The 16241-nt window shown below is 36.9% G+C and overlaps 1 long non-coding RNA gene across 2 annotated transcripts; it reads left to right on the forward strand.

Moving 5' to 3' along the window:
- The first annotated feature begins 14397 nt into the window (after positions 1-14397).
- LOC110909504 lies at positions 14398-15716 on the forward strand. Of its 2 annotated transcripts, none has more exons than XR_002575409.2 (3): positions 14398-14512; positions 15162-15257; positions 15429-15716. It is a non-coding gene; the product is annotated as an uncharacterized LOC110909504 (long non-coding RNA). The 2 variants fall into 2 exon arrangements; XR_004880455.1 differs by having other exon boundaries at positions 14404-14512; positions 15103-15257.
- Positions 15717-16241: the final 525 nt, after the last annotated feature.

Genomic DNA, 16241 nt, shown 5'->3' on the forward strand with positions numbered 1-16241 from the left:
TGTAGATTAATTATGTGTGTAGTATTCATGATACTAGGTTATTATTGCATGATGATATAGGGTTTTTGTTAGCATGATTGAGTATGTTGATAAATCCTTAGTATTCATGAAATCGGCTGCATGGATGATTGGCAATATGATAATTGGTCCGAATATATGCTTGTTAAACCGGCTGTGATATTATGATTTCGGGTTAGGATGGCATGATTAGTCTAGAATCCGGTTACATGATAGTTAGATGTTGCGGTTATGTTTCGTATGATTATAATAATTAGCTGATGATGATAATTTGAACATGTTTGAAGATGATATGAAACTGTGAATATTGTTGATTGATCTGATTCGAAATTGCCTAACTTGTTAGTTGAAATTACGGAATGATTGTTACTAATAATTAAGGAAATCCGTTACACTTTGTCTCGACCAGGGTTGCGAGTCGAGAACCCTTAGTCTCGACTCGAGACCACCTTACAACACAAACGGCACAAACCGAGACCACGGTTGCGGGTCCGGTTGCGACTCGAGACCGTGTAGTCTCGACCAGACCATGACAACTCGAGACCTCCTTTGTTGCGACTCGAGACTTCGGAAACCAGTACCACTCGAGACCGACTAGTCTCGACTCGAAATCGTTAGTCTCGACTCGAGACCGCGAACACTCGAACACTATTGGACTTTCACTGTTACGAGCCCAACTGATTGGGCTGGACACTTGGACTTGTTACGTGATTGAACTGCTATGAATACTTGTGCATGCCATGTTTATACTTGTGTACAATACGTGTAGGACATACGTGTTATACTTGAATACGAACCTGACTTGTATTATAACCATGCTAGGACGTGGTTGATCACTATATAGCTTAACCGACTTTCTGTGTATCTGCCGAGCAAACCAAGGTGAGTTCACACAGCCAAGGCATGGGATTCCCGGGTTGGGAATGGGTTGGAAGGTTTGAATTGGATAATTACTCGTACTTACGCTATTGCTAGACTATGTACCATCGTCCTCAGGTTAGTCAGGACACTTACGTAAAACCTACGTAAACTAGTATCTACCACTGTCTCCCGGGTCGGGAGGACACTTACGTAAAACCTACGTAAACTCATACCTACTACTGTCTTCCGGGTCGGAAGGACACTTACGTAAAACCTACGTAAACCCCACGCGTACCACTGTCCTCGGGGAAGGGCACTCACGTAAAACCTACGTGACCTTGTACGTATTCCTATTCTCGGGCTAAGAAGAACACATGGTTGCAAATAGTCTAGTAAGTATAAATGTGGGAAGCCCCCACTAGTAATAAGTATAATCAAGGGAAACCCCCGCCCCCACTAGTAGTACATTCATAGATGGGAAGCCCACACTAAATGAACATACGTTTTGCTATTACGAACTTACTATCTGTGAACTCGCTCAACTAGTTGTTGACTCTCTGCTGCATGCCTTGCAGGACCTTAGGTACATATGGAGCTTGCACAGGGAGGAGCAGGTCGTTGTGGGACATGGATCGTGGATGCCATGTTAAACGTTTAAACAATTGAACTTATGATTTACATTGGGTTTATATACTTATGCTTCCGCTACACAAATTACGTTTTGATAAACACCAATTATATTGTGATGGGTTGTTTTGATTACTTTTAATATTTAAATACTATGTTCAATATGATTGGTGGCTTGATCCTGGTCATGTCACGCCTCCAAGCGGTGGTACTCCGCGTGTGGATTTTGGGGGTGTGACAACCGTAACCTACGACCCTCAGCCGTAGGTTACGGCACCCTATGTTGACCTTGGAGCTGCTGACAGCCGTAACCTACGGCTGGGAGCCGTAGGTTACGCCTCCGACTGATCTCAAAATGTAACTTACACATTTATTGGCCATTTCATGAGGATTTATGGGATCTTATCATGGGTATTCGGTTATGGAAGATGGGGGACGAGTTGGGGGAGTATATTTGAGGCACTTGGAAGTGAAAAACATATCTTATCATGTATCTTTCATCTAGTTTTGTTGGTGATCTTGTTGAACAACATTACCTTCTATTTTTGCATTATGATGTCACTTCAAGCCATGTGTGGCTAAACATTCTATGATTATCTTGAGTTGATGGTTGTGTAAGACTTGTGCTTTTATTTTATATTTCTAGAATAACAACTCCTTTCTCTTTGAATTGTTTGTTAAGGTGCATGATTGATTGTTAGTAAAGTATTGATTTTTATGCTAAACTAATTAGAAACCATACGTTCTTGGTGCTGTTGGCAATCGAGATATCATGGGTATAGTTAGGCTTGGGTAAGGGTTAATTGATCATCGGGTAACAACCTCACGTTCTAGGAATCTGAGTACTTAGTTCCCTTTCATCACTGCAATTGGTCATACACGAACTATGTCTATGTAGTTCTTTCTAGTTGAATGTTAGCACAAAAGTCGAAGCAAACCGGAAACTCAAGATAGTCATTTGTCTCTAAAATTGTTTACAACCAAAACTTTTCTCTTGCAATTTAAATAGTTAAATTTAGTTCTAAAACCAATTCACTCAAATCAACTCTTGAATTTTACTTTAATTGCAATTAGTTTAATTTTAGTCAAGTTAGATACACTTCCAAATAACACACTTTCCACAAACTCCCTGTGTTCGATACCCACTTACCACTATCTATTTAGTAGTATTTGGATTAAATTTGATTGTGACCACGACATCACGTCACGTACTTTTAATCTGTCGGTTAGTTTGATAAAAAAATTAAGAACCTATGTTAAAAAAACAATATTCAGACTCTTATAAAGAAAGGTAAATCAATCTAAGAATATTGTGTTGGATTGTCAACGATATTCAATAAAGCAAAATTAACAATCAATTTGTATTTAATTGTGTCACTAATGGGTTGTGCTTCGGTGTAATAATATATAGTCTATGTTTTAGCGGCATGTCAAATCCAGTTAACTTTTTGGTTCCAACATCATACACGACAAATCGAAAGGAGTACTTGGTAGTCGCAAAATCTGGTTATCTAAACTCAATGTATTTTTTAGATATTGATCGTAATTGTTTCGTACCAAACACTATGGCAAATGAGAAATTATAATCAATATCTCATTGCAACGCACGGATTAACAAACTCATTATCTATATATAACAATTTATGTAACTTCTTAGTACGCTGTTACGGATTAACAAACTCGTTATCTATATATAACAATTTACGTAACTTCTTAGTACGCTGTTAGAGAACGTAGTTGACGAAAGAGAAACCACGTGTGACCCCCACTGCATCTCTCTTCTCTTTGTTAAGAAACGTCACTCCATTCAGTACCGATTTCGACGAACTCTCCATCGGAATCCATGTTTGATGCACGGCGTCTCAAAAATTAGGGCTCTGACAGGTATGTTTTGGGTAAGTCTTCAATTTTGCTTCTACAATTAGGGCTTCAATTTTAATACAATTTGAGGTATGGTGTTTTCTGTATTTGCATTTCTATTTTCAGATTACATGTATGTATTGGCATGCACTTTGGGTCCCACTGGGGTTAATTGTAGCTTCTTCACCTGTATTTGCTTTTCATCTAACATTCACCATGGCAACGGATAGGAGGTACTAAGGGTTTTTGACACATTATTTTAACTTTGATTTATTAAAATACCCGTTTAGAGGACTATCATTTATCAATCTGGTGTAGAAAGACCCCTGTTCTCATTTGATGAGACTGATAGCTACATTAAAGATGAATCAAATTACAAATAAAACTAAAAATGGCATTAAAATGTGCACATAAGATATGTACCCTGTGCATTAATATGGTGATCATAAGAAGTGCATATTAGTTTTTTGGGTGCAATACTACATATAATGTTGCTGTAAGTTCATGTTTATATAAGAAACAGTTAAAAAAAGGGTGCATAATATTTCTTTTTGTTATTGCTATACACGTCTTTGTTTGTTTGTGCTTAAAGTGGAAATGATGTGTTGAATGGGTCATATCAGTTAAAAAAGGGTGCATAATATTTCTTTCATGTTCATCTGCTCAAACTCCATGTTTGTGCATGAATTTTGTTCATACATTGCAGGGCCTCTAAAGTTTAAACGAATCCATTATGGTAAACTTGTGGTAGAAGCATAGTTTAGAGACCAAATGATTTTGAAACTGCCATGAGAGCACAAGTAAGGATTCTCTCATCTCAGGAAATTTTTTTTACTAGAAATTATTTCAAGTTCCCAAAATCATTCGATCTCCTAACGATTTTTAACAATGTGTAGGATAGTAAAAGGCTAATGGATTTGTTCATTTATTCGGCTGTGGATGTCACACCCCGACCACGTAAAACAATAAAACGTGGCGGAAACGTCGGGGAGTGTTGTAACAGAATCATTGTTTCACAACCATGGATTAAACAAATTTCGTTTTATTGAATTAAATGAGTAACAATGTCTTAACAATAAAGAAACATAACAAAAATTAACTAGTCTTGCATCTTTTAATGTCACTAAGGTCTCGTCCAATCCTATGTGAGCATGCATCAATATCATCATCAAATATCATCAACTATTGTACCTGAAACACATGTGAAAATACGTCAGCATAAAAATGCCGACGAGTACATAGGTTTTATGAAAAATAGGATCCATGACTTAGGTTTAAGAAAATGTTTAACCAAAAACTTGTCATGAATCCAGTTTAAGTGTTTGCTTTTATAAAACGTTTGAAAATCGATGATAGATATGTATAGTTAAAAGAATGATGTAAGGTTAAATGAATAACCAAGTAAAAATGAGTTTGTATAAAACAAACTGTTTTGTAAAACAATGTCTTGTGAAAAATATGTTATTTGTGTAAAAATGTATAAATCCAAATGAATGATTTAAATAACGCTATGCCATGTAATATAATACAAGCACTTATATATAGGAAGTACCAGTGGCGTATCCACCATGCTTGTATCACATTACACACGTCTCGTTACTCAAATCACTTACCCACATAAACCACCAATGTAAATTGCCCATGTCTAAACCGTTGTCAAATGTCAATCAAGTATTGTGTAAACAAAATGTTATGTATGGCAAGTGAAATATGTAACAACCAAACCATAGGTAAGAATGCACAAACAATGTACTAAGTATGCGACGGATGGACATACATAGCATGATACCAAGTATAAGATGTCTTGTAAAACGATGTACTAAGTATGATGAACATACATAGCATGAAATGTTATGTAAAACGATGTACTAAGTATGCACACAATGGGCATACATAGCATGTGATGTAAAATGTACTAAGTATGATGAACATACATAGCATGAAATGTTATGTAAAACGATGTACTAAGTATGCACACAATGGGCATACATAGCAAAAACATAATGAAATCATGTACTAATAGTGTACTAATGAACATAGCAAGTATATGATATAAAAGCATGAAATCATGAAAGTAACAAGTAGGCACATGTGTTTCACCTCAAAATGTTTGAAAAACAGTAAAAGAGGGGTCTATGTACTCACTTGAGGGTGCTTAGAAGTCTTAGGATAACCACCAAGCAAAGCTAGAAGATCATGGAATCAAACGGCACCTATATAGGTATCTACATTAATAAACGGACCTATCGGAGGATCGGGTAGTACAATGGTTTGTAAACCAAATAAGTATGGGAACTTATGTAATATGGTTTAACAAAGCCTACGTACTAAAACGAAACCTATCCTAAGTGCTTTTGACCCATTACGACCCGTTTAGGTAGCTTACGCCACTTTAACGCGTCGTTTGCGTAAAACGCGTTTGGAATGCCTAACTAGTCCTATGACAAGCAAGATATGCCTTAACATGTTTAATATTGTTGTTAAATCAGTTTAGATGTCAAAAATTTCGTTACATAGACTTAAAATGAATTTATGCGTAAAAAGGGCATTTTGGTAATTTACCTAAGGCATATAAACTACCTATCATATAACTAACTAAACGTCGTGACCATAAGGTACAACCTCGGAAGGTTATTCCCTATACAACTATGGTCACCTAATGTGTTTGGTCGGATCCTAAAGATCGACCAATGGGTCGGGTTCGTAAGCATAAGCGATTGATTAGATCGCTTACCTTTACGACCCTAAACAAGCACAAATCTAAAAGCGACGAGCTAAACATGCTAGAACATGTTTAGTAAAGTTAGAAAACAGGTTTGATATTAAAACAAACGGTTTTAATACCCTAGAGTAGTTTGGTTACAAAATACGCGAGAAAACGCATTTTGGCCGAAACTACGACTCGTCACTAAGCCTAGATAACGTGGTAATCAGTAGGTATAGTTACTAGGGACTATAACCATCGTGATTACGCTCACGTTATGAAGTTCAAACGAACTTCGCATTGACCATAAACTGGTTAATGTAGAAAGTCAAACGCAGTTTGACTTTAACGCTAAAACGAATGAAAAACGCGAAAGAATACTTACAGAAGGTCCCCGCAAGATTCGAACCCGATTCACTCTCAGGTAGGAAGCATATACTTCCACTTAGAGAGTGTAGAATCAGATTCAAATGTGAGGAAGAATGAAATGGGTGAGGGGTATTTATAGATTTCCTTGAACCGTTAAGATCGTTCATCGAAAAACGTGATTTGATCTAGACCTTACATGTGGGCACATGGTTTTCAAAAACCATGGGAGCCCCTAATGTGGACTATGTTCATTGAATACCATCCCATGGTTTTGCAAAACCATGGGTGAAAACCATTAACACTTCAAAATGGACTAGGTTCATTGAATCTGCCAGAAATTTCAAAAATGGTCCCTACACTTGTAAAACTTGATTTTTTTGGCACTTTTAAACCCCTTTAACCTCATTTCAAGGCTCTAAAATGATATTAAAGTATAGGGGACTTAAAATATGCTCAAAGACATCACGGATGTCGGTTCGTTTGGTCGTACGGTTGCGTTATTCGCTTAATTACGAAGGGAGTCGTAACGAACGCAAAAACGATCCAAATTAAGCGACGAATGGAATTTATCATACCAAACACTAAAATAAAATGATTTAATGCTTACATAAATTTTTGGAAGTCCGGAAGTATTCAGAACGTAAAATATGCGCGAAAATGCAAACTTATGCACTTTTTGACGCTTTTAGTCCCTGAATGAGCATAAAGTTTATTTTTGCGCACCAAACACCTCAAAGCCTATTTCTAAGCTATGTAAAGAATATTTAGGGCATACTTAACTTATGATCAAGTTCCGGAAGGTCTATTACAGTACAAATTGACATACTTTCGCAGTTTGTCGAATTTAGTCCCTGTAAAGCGAATAAACTTGATTTCGGCATACCATACCATCCAAAACTTATTTCTAAGTTATGTAATGGTTATTTAAGGTATATTAAGCCTATTTCACTGTTCCGGAGTGTTTGTTGCATTAAACTGGTTATATTTACGCATCAGATCGCGTATAACCTTCCAGAAAGCGATTTAAAGCCCGAAATCGAACAAGAATTGATACGTGCAAAAGATACACATATTTATACAGATCCCAAGTATGAAATACAATATTTCATTGGCTTGGTATTTGTTTGATGGTGGTGGTGACACAGGTGTCACAGTCTCCCCTACTTTAGGAAATTTCGTCCCGAAATATATTCGTAGGAGTCTATTTTGTGACTTTGTGTCAAATAGCCACCAAAGATATGCAAGGCAATATCCTGTCATTTCCTTAACGGAGACTCTTCAGAAATGGAAATGAAGGAAAAATCAGGGATATTCATTTCCCTTCGATGGAAAATTTTCAGAAACGAAAAATGCACAGAATGAGTCATTTTCCTTAATGGGTATCCTTTAGAAACGAAAATGCACGGAATGAGTCATTTTCCTCAATTTCTTCAGAAACGAAAATGAACGGAATGAGTCATTTTCCACAATTTCTTCAGATACGAAAATGAACGGAATGAGTCATTTTCCACAAACGAAAATGAACGGAATGAGTCATTTTCCACAAACGAAAATGAACGGAATGAGTCATTTTCCACAATTTCTCCAGATACGAAAATGAACGGAATGAGTCATTTTCCACAAACGAAAATGAACGGAATGAGTCATTTTCCACAATTTCTTCAGATACGAAAATGAACGGAATGAGTCATTTTCCTTAATGGGTATCCTTTAGAAACGAAAATGCACGGAATGAGTCATTTTCCTCAATTTCTTCAGAAACGAAAATGAACGGAATGAGTCATTTTCCACAATTTCTTCAGATACAAAAATGAACGGAATGAGTCAATTTCCACAAACGAAAATGAACGGAATGAGTCATTTTCCACAAACGAAAATGAACGGAATGAGTCATTTTCCACAATTTCTCCAGATACGAAAATGAACGGAATGAGTCATTTTCCACAAACGAAAATGAACGGAATGAGTCATTTTCCACAATTTCTTCAGATACGAAAATAAACGGAATGAGTCATTTTCCACAATTTCTTCAGAAACGAAAATGAACGGAATGAGTCATTTTCCACAATTTCTCCAGATACGAAAATGAACAGGGTTAACTCTAAATACACGACAAAACTTGCTGTGGTTTCTGTGCACTAAATTCCATAATTATGTATGCATCCATAATTACGTAATTCCTTGCACAGGCCGCACAGTTTGTTTTGTAATGTTTTGGGGAAAAATATCAAACTTGTGATGAGGGTGACTAGACTACCATAGGGTCCTTTTAATTAGATCAATAAATGGACTCTTTAATTAGACCACCTATGGAGTCCTTTCAGCTATATCATCACATGATATTCCTAACTAGATTTTTGGATCAATCTGTTTAACTAGACCACTCAGGGGGTCTAATTATGGAATAGTACAATATAATTCAAGGGTCCTTACTATCACGTAAAAGCCCATTGAGGATTTAATATAGTACCTTTGGATATCCTATTATGAATCCCTTATATGAAGATATGGAATATTCTACGAGGATTTGGATAAAAATTGGATCACAAAAACATAAAAGGGAACACATAAGCACATAATCACATAGTTGTTTAACTTGGTTATTAATTTATTATCTTTGGACGCGGATACTTAAAGCACACCAGGAATCCAATCCGTGGATTTCATTTGGCACTTTAATCACTTTCAAGAATCTATCTATAAAGATAGAATGATCTACCAAATATTCGATTTCGTTTTCAAGAAAACGCAATAGATCATAAGATGGAAGGATTTTGGGGGTAGTATGTTTTTCAAGGAATACGGCTCCTTGATTGTCGGTATTGAAGGGGATACATTGTTTATACATGCCATCACATTTGCACATTGCAATGTAAAATAAAAAGATTTATTTATAAACAATGATAACAACTGTTTCATGGACCTTGACAACAAAAGAAAATAATACACAAGATATGATTATTTCTAAAGGGTGTTGTCTTCTAGTCGGTCAGATGCTCATCACTGTGCTGGATTAGCATTAGCAAGCTTTGGGCAATTTCTTCGGAAATGACACACCTCTTCACAATTGTAGCAAGGACCTGGTGGAAAGCGAGCTTGAGCAGGATTGTTCTTAGCTTGATTTGGTGCAACTGCAGCTCGGCAAACCTTTGCGGTGTGACCTTTAAGTCCACAAATTTGGCATTCGCGGCACTTCACCCTAGCATGATGATGAAGGTTACATTGGTTGCACATGGGTGAATTTCCATTGTATGGCTTCCTAGCAGGGGGTTGAGCTGGTTGGTTGGGGACGGCTTGATCATTGTGAGTAACCATGGCGAAGTTCTGAGAAGCCTTTCACTTCTTTGACTTCTTAGGGGATCCAGTCTGTTCATCCATGGTCTTTGATTCCTCGATTGGTTTCGATTCCTCGACCGGTTTCTTGTCACCCTTTCGAAAAAGCTTACGTTTCCTGATCTGAGATTCGGTTAGGGTAGCAGATAATTCAATGGCCTGTCTAACTGTGGTAGGATTACTACCAGTAACAATGTCCTGAACTGAGTCAGGGAGACCATCAATGTATTTCTCGATCGCCTTATCCAAAGGCGTAACCATGGAAGGACACAACAGGCTCAGCTCCTCATATCGATCGGTGTAGGCTCGATGTTCACCGCTGTCTTGCTTAAGATCGTCGAATTCTCTTTCCAAGGCCCTGATCTCATGACGAGGACAGAATTCCTTCATCATCAGGGCTTGAAGCTCTTCCCACGTTTGAGCCAGTGCCACTTCGGCACCCCTATCTCTCATCACACCGTTCCACCATGTAAAAGCCCTTTTCTCAAAGACACTGGATGTGAAATCTACCTTTCGCTCGTTTGGGCATTGAACATGTCTGAAGGTGCTCTCTAGACTTTCGAACCATTGCAGAAGTGCAGTCGCTCCTTGAGTCCTAGAAAACTTTGATGGCTTAGCTGAGTTTAACGTCTTGAAGTTGCAAGGGGCATTATTGTTGTTGAGATCTTGGTTGCATTGAGAAACGATGTTCGGGATTGCAGCAGTCATTTGCTGCGTAATGATAGCTGCCAGTTCTTCATTAGGTATCTGATTGTCGCGTCGTGGAGGCATTCTAAAAGGGAAACAAGAGAGAGAAACAAGTGAAATGGCATTGGGTAAGAATAGGAAATTACCGACCAAAAGCATGGGTGATGGTCATTTGTTTGAACCACGAAGCAAACAAACGACACACAAAGGCTGAATCAAAGAAAATAGGTCCCCATAATGTATCGCGAAGACATGCTCGCCTATAAGTGGACACTCACCCCAAGAGTTCCCAGGTAAGAGTGACTGGTCCGATACTGTGGATTTGTACGAACACTCTAGCCTTAGACAGAAAACTCAGGGTACAGGCACCCACTCTTCCAGTTTGCACGTGTTCACATTATTTAGACCCAAACTTTGACGAGTTTGAAAACTCAAAAGGCACTAAGCCAAATATGAGTCAAACTGGAAGGGTTCAAAACCTTATAATAAATCATCCTAGAACAGATGATTAGTTTTCAAGGCAGATCAAATTTATGTTCTTATTGTGGTTGCCACTTAAGGATAAGTGACGGTATTGTTTTATGACTAAACGCAAGTAAACTCGCGTTAGGGTCCTACGAAGGTTGTAGTCTAGGTCGAAGCATTACTAATAACCTAATTCTCTATAACCATTGGCTCTGATACCAACTTTTCTGTCACACCCCGACCACGTAAAACAATAAAACGTGGCAGAAACGTCGGGGAGTGTTGTAACAGAATCATTGTTTCACAACCATGGATTAAACAAATTTCGTTTTATTGAATTAAATGAGTTACAATGTCTTAACAATAAAGAAACATAACAAAAATTAACTAGTCTTGCATCTTTTAATGTCACTAAGGTCTCGTCCAATCCTATGTGAGCATGCATCAATATCATCATCAAATATCATCAACTATTGTACCTGAAACACATGTGAAAATACGTCAGCATAAAAGTGCCGGCGAGTACATAGGTTTTATGAAAAATAGGATCCATGACTTAGGTTTAAGAAAATGTTTAACCAAAAACTTGTCATGAATCCACTTTAAGTGTTTGCTTTTATAAAACGTTTGAAAATCGATGATAGATATGTATAGTTAAAAGAATGATGTAAGGTTAAATGAATAACCAAGTAAAAATGAGTTTGTATAAAACAAACTGTTTTGTAAAACAATGTCTTGTGAAAAATATGTTATTTGTGTAAAAATGTATAAATCCAAATGAATGATTTAAATAACGCTACGCCATGTAATATAATACAAGCACTTATATATAGGAAGTACCAGCGGCGTATCCACCATGCTTGTATCACATTACACACGTCTCGTTACTCAAATCACTTACCCACATAAACCACCAATGTAAATTGCCCATGTCTAAACCGTTGTCAAATGTCAATCAAGTATTGTGTAAACAAAATGTTATGTATGGCAAGTGAAATATGTAACAACCAAACCATAGGTAAGAATGCACAAATAATGTACTAAGTATGCGACGGATGGACATACATAGCATGATACCAAGTATAAGATGTCTTGTAAAACGATGTACTAAGTATGATGAACATACATAGCATGAAATGTTATGTAAAACGATGTACTAAGTATGCACACAATGGGCATACATAGCATGAAATGTTATGTAAAACGATTTACTAAGTATGCACACAATGGGCATACATAGCAAAAACATAATGAAATCATGTACTAATAGTGTACTAATGAACATAGCAAGTATATGATATAAAAGCATGAAATCATGAAAGTAACAAGTAGGCACATGTGTTTCACCCCAAAATGTTTGAAAAACAGTAAAAGAGGGGTCTATGTACTCACTTGAGGGTGCTTAGAAGTCTTAGGATAACCACCAAGCAAAGCTAGAAGATCACGGAATCAAACGGCACCTATATAGGTATCTACATTAATAAACGGACCTATCGGAGGATCGGGTAGTACAAGGGTTTGTAAACCAAATAAGTATGGGAACTTATGTAATATGGTTTAACAAAGCCTACGTACTAAAACGAAACCTGTCCTAAGTGCTTTTGACCCATTACGACCCGTTTAGGTAGCTTACGCCACTTTAACGCGTCGTTTGCGTAAAACGCGTTTGGAATGCCTAACTAGTCCTATGACAAGCAAGATATGCCTTAACATGTTTAATATTGTTGTTAAATCAGTTTATATGACAAAAATTTTGTTACATAGACTTAAAATGAATTTATGCGTAAAAAGGGCATTTTGGTAATTTACCTAAGGCATATAAACTACCTATCATATAACTAACTAAACGTTGTGACCATAAGGTATAACCTCGGAAGGTTATTCCCTATACAACTATGGTCACCTAATGTGTTTGGTCGGATCCTAAAGATCGACCAGTGGGTCGGGTTCGTAAGCATAAGCGATTGATTAGATCGCTTACCTTTACGACCCTAAACAAGCACAAATCTAAAAGCGACGAGCTAAACATGCTAGAACATGTTTAGTAAAGTTAGAAAACAGGTTTGGTATTAAAACAAACGGTTTTAATACCCTAGAGTAGTTTGGTTACAAAATACGCGAGAAAACGCATTTTGGCTGAAACTACGACTCGTCACTGAGCCTAGATAACGTGGTAATCAGTAGGTATAGTTACTAGGGACTATAACCATCGTGATTATGCTCACGTTAAGAAGTTCAAACGAACTTCGCATTGACCATAAACTGGTTAATGTAGAAAGTCAAACGCAGTTTGACTTTAACGCTAAAACGAATGAAAAACGCGAAAGAATACTTACAGAAGGTCCCCGCAAGATTCGAACCCGATTCACTCTCAGGTAGGAAGCATATACTTCCACTTAGAGAGTGTAGAATCAGATTCAAATGTGAGGAAAAATGAAATGGGTGAGGGGTATTTATAGATTTCCTTGAACCGTTAAGATCGTTCGTCGAAAAACGTGATTTGATCTAGACCTTACATGTGGGCACATGGTTTTCAAAAACCATGGGAGCCCCTAATGTGGACTATGTTCATTGAATACCATCCCATGGTTTTGCAAAACCATGGGTGAAAACCATTAACACTTCAAAATGGACTAGGTTCATTGAATCTGCCAGAAATTTCAAAAATGGTCCCTACACTTGTAAAACTTGATTTTTTTTGGCACTTTTAAACCCCTTTAACCTCATTTCAAGGCTCTAAAATGATATTAAAGTATAGGGACTTAAAATATGCTCAAAGACATCACGGATGTCGGTTCGTTTGGTCGTACGGTTGCGTTATTCGCTTAATTACGACGGGAGTCGTAACGAACGCAAAAACGATCCAAATTAAGCGACGAATGGAATTTATCATAGCAAACACTAAAATAAAATATTTTAATGCTTACATAAATTTTTGGAAGTCCGGAAGTATTCAGAACGTAAAATATGCGCGAAAATGCAAACTTATGCACTTTTTGACGCTTTTAGTCCCTGAATAAGCATAAAGTTTATTTTTGCGCACCAAACACCTCAAAGCCTATTTCTAAGCTATGTAAAGAATATTTAGGGCATAATTAACTTATGATCAAGTTCCGGAAGGTCTGTTACAGTACAAATTGCAATACTTTCGCAGTTTGTCGAATTTAGTCCCTGTAAAGCGAATAAACTTGATTTCGGCATACCAAACCATCCAAAACTTATTTCTAAGTTATGTAATGGTTATTTAAGGTATGTTAAGCCTATTTCACTGTTCCGGAGTGTTTGTTGCATTAAACTGGTTATATTTACGCATCAGATCGCGTATAACCTTCCAGAAAGCGATTTAAAGCCCGAAATCGAACAAGAATTGATACGTGCAAAAGATACACATATTTATACAGATCCCAAGTATGAAATACAATATTTCATTGGCTTGGTATTTGTTTGATGGTGGTGGTGACACAGGTGTCACAGTGGAGGCGGTAGTCTAGAGAAGGGTTGAAACAATAGCTAAGACTTACGCGCAGGTAGGGGTGATTAACGGGTCAGAACTGGACCGCACTGAGCCGAAATCATAACCGTTAAACTGTAAGTATCATAAACAATAACCAGACCGAAAGGAAGTAGTCGGTCCCGGGTTTCACGGGTCAGGCGGGTCAGTCCTCACGGGTGGGTCAGATGTTTTGGACTGTCTTGGACTATAAGGTTATAGGCTGTCATTTTTAATACAATTAATTATATGCTGGAGTTCCAATGTATTTTGTGTGAAACTTTTTATAATTTCATAACAAAACAATGCAGTTCCATGCCAAATTTCCAATTATCCTAGCATAAATAGTGTAGCTATGTAGATAATGAAAATAAAAATGTGAATTCTAAAGCATGATTTTAGTGATTTCGATTTTGAAAATCAGCAAGATCTTAGGAATGATTTTGATTTTCAACAAATATGAACCCTTCTAATGAATCATTTCACACACTTTGACTATTTTTTTAAACAAATAATGTTTTTTTTAATAAAATGCAAATAATAATAATAATAATAATAATAATAATAATGATAATAATAATAATAATAATAATATTAACTTATGGTATTATACCATTAATCTACCCGTCCATCGGATAGGTATAGAACTAGTTTGTAATATTGGTATATTATTTTTTTTGTGTTTTAGGATTTGAAGGAAGATATTGTCAAAGGATTAGGCTTCAATCTAATGATTTTTCCCCGCAGATGGTGCATGGTGCAGTTATATCGTTTTTGTTCTTCAAGAGGTTCTAGGAGGTTCTGAAAGGGCAGATGAGGATTTGGTTCATGGAGCTTTAACAAGTATGGCATTCTTTATCCTCTTCTTGAGAACAAATATCATCAAATTAATCTACCTATCTATTATATTTATTGGAGTAATGTGTTATGTTAAACGGGTTGCATCGCGCGGGTTTCCTATTAGTGTATATATATAGTTTTTTACTAATTTTACGTATGTTAACAATTATTTAGGTGCGGAACTTGCAATCCCAAGTGGAAAAGTTGATTCGAAGAGCACAACAATTCCACACTGTAGTGTTGCAAAACCGAGTCGGAGAGATGCAACACAAATGAGAGAAGATATGCAACGATAAATAGTCGAGTTGATGAAATAGTTTGGTAATCCTAGCAATTCTCTACCGTAGTTTAGTTTTTGTTTGCCGTCTTTTACGGTTGAACTTATAATTTGACAACCGTGGCATTTTTTGTGGTTGAACCTTGTAATTTGACAATTGTTTGGATGAACTTTTAGTTGGAAAACCGTATTGTATTTTGTGGTTGAACTGTGGCATTTTTTCCAGTTATTTTATTTATTTTTTTTAATTAAAAGGTTTTTGTCAGAAAATAATAGGAAGAGAAATTAGATATTCTAGTCAGAAAATAGTAGGAAGATTGTTGTCAGAAAACAGTAGGAAGAATGCAGTCGGAAAATAGTAGGAACACGATGGTCGGAAAGCGCTAGGAAAATTGTGGTCGGAAAGCAGTAGCAACTTTGTTGTCGGAAAATAGTAGGAAAATGGTGGTCAGAAAGCCGTAGGAAAATTGTGGTCGGAAAAAATGTCGGAACTTTGTCACTTCTTGTTCTGTCGGAACTTTGTCAGAAAATATACTCGGAAACATGTCGGAAACATTTTCCTACAAGGCTTTTTCCTACAAACGTTTTTCCGTCGGAAATTGGTCGGAAACACCGTTTTCCGACAGTTTTCCGACAAAAACCTTAGTCGGAAGTAAGACAGTTTTCTAGTATAAGAATAATTTGACACTCTCTATCTCTATCTCTCTCTC

Source organism: Helianthus annuus, chromosome 15 (assembly GCF_002127325.2).
Source record: "Helianthus annuus cultivar XRQ/B chromosome 15, HanXRQr2.0-SUNRISE, whole genome shotgun sequence".
NCBI classification, from domain to species: Eukaryota; Viridiplantae; Streptophyta; class Magnoliopsida; order Asterales; family Asteraceae; genus Helianthus; species Helianthus annuus.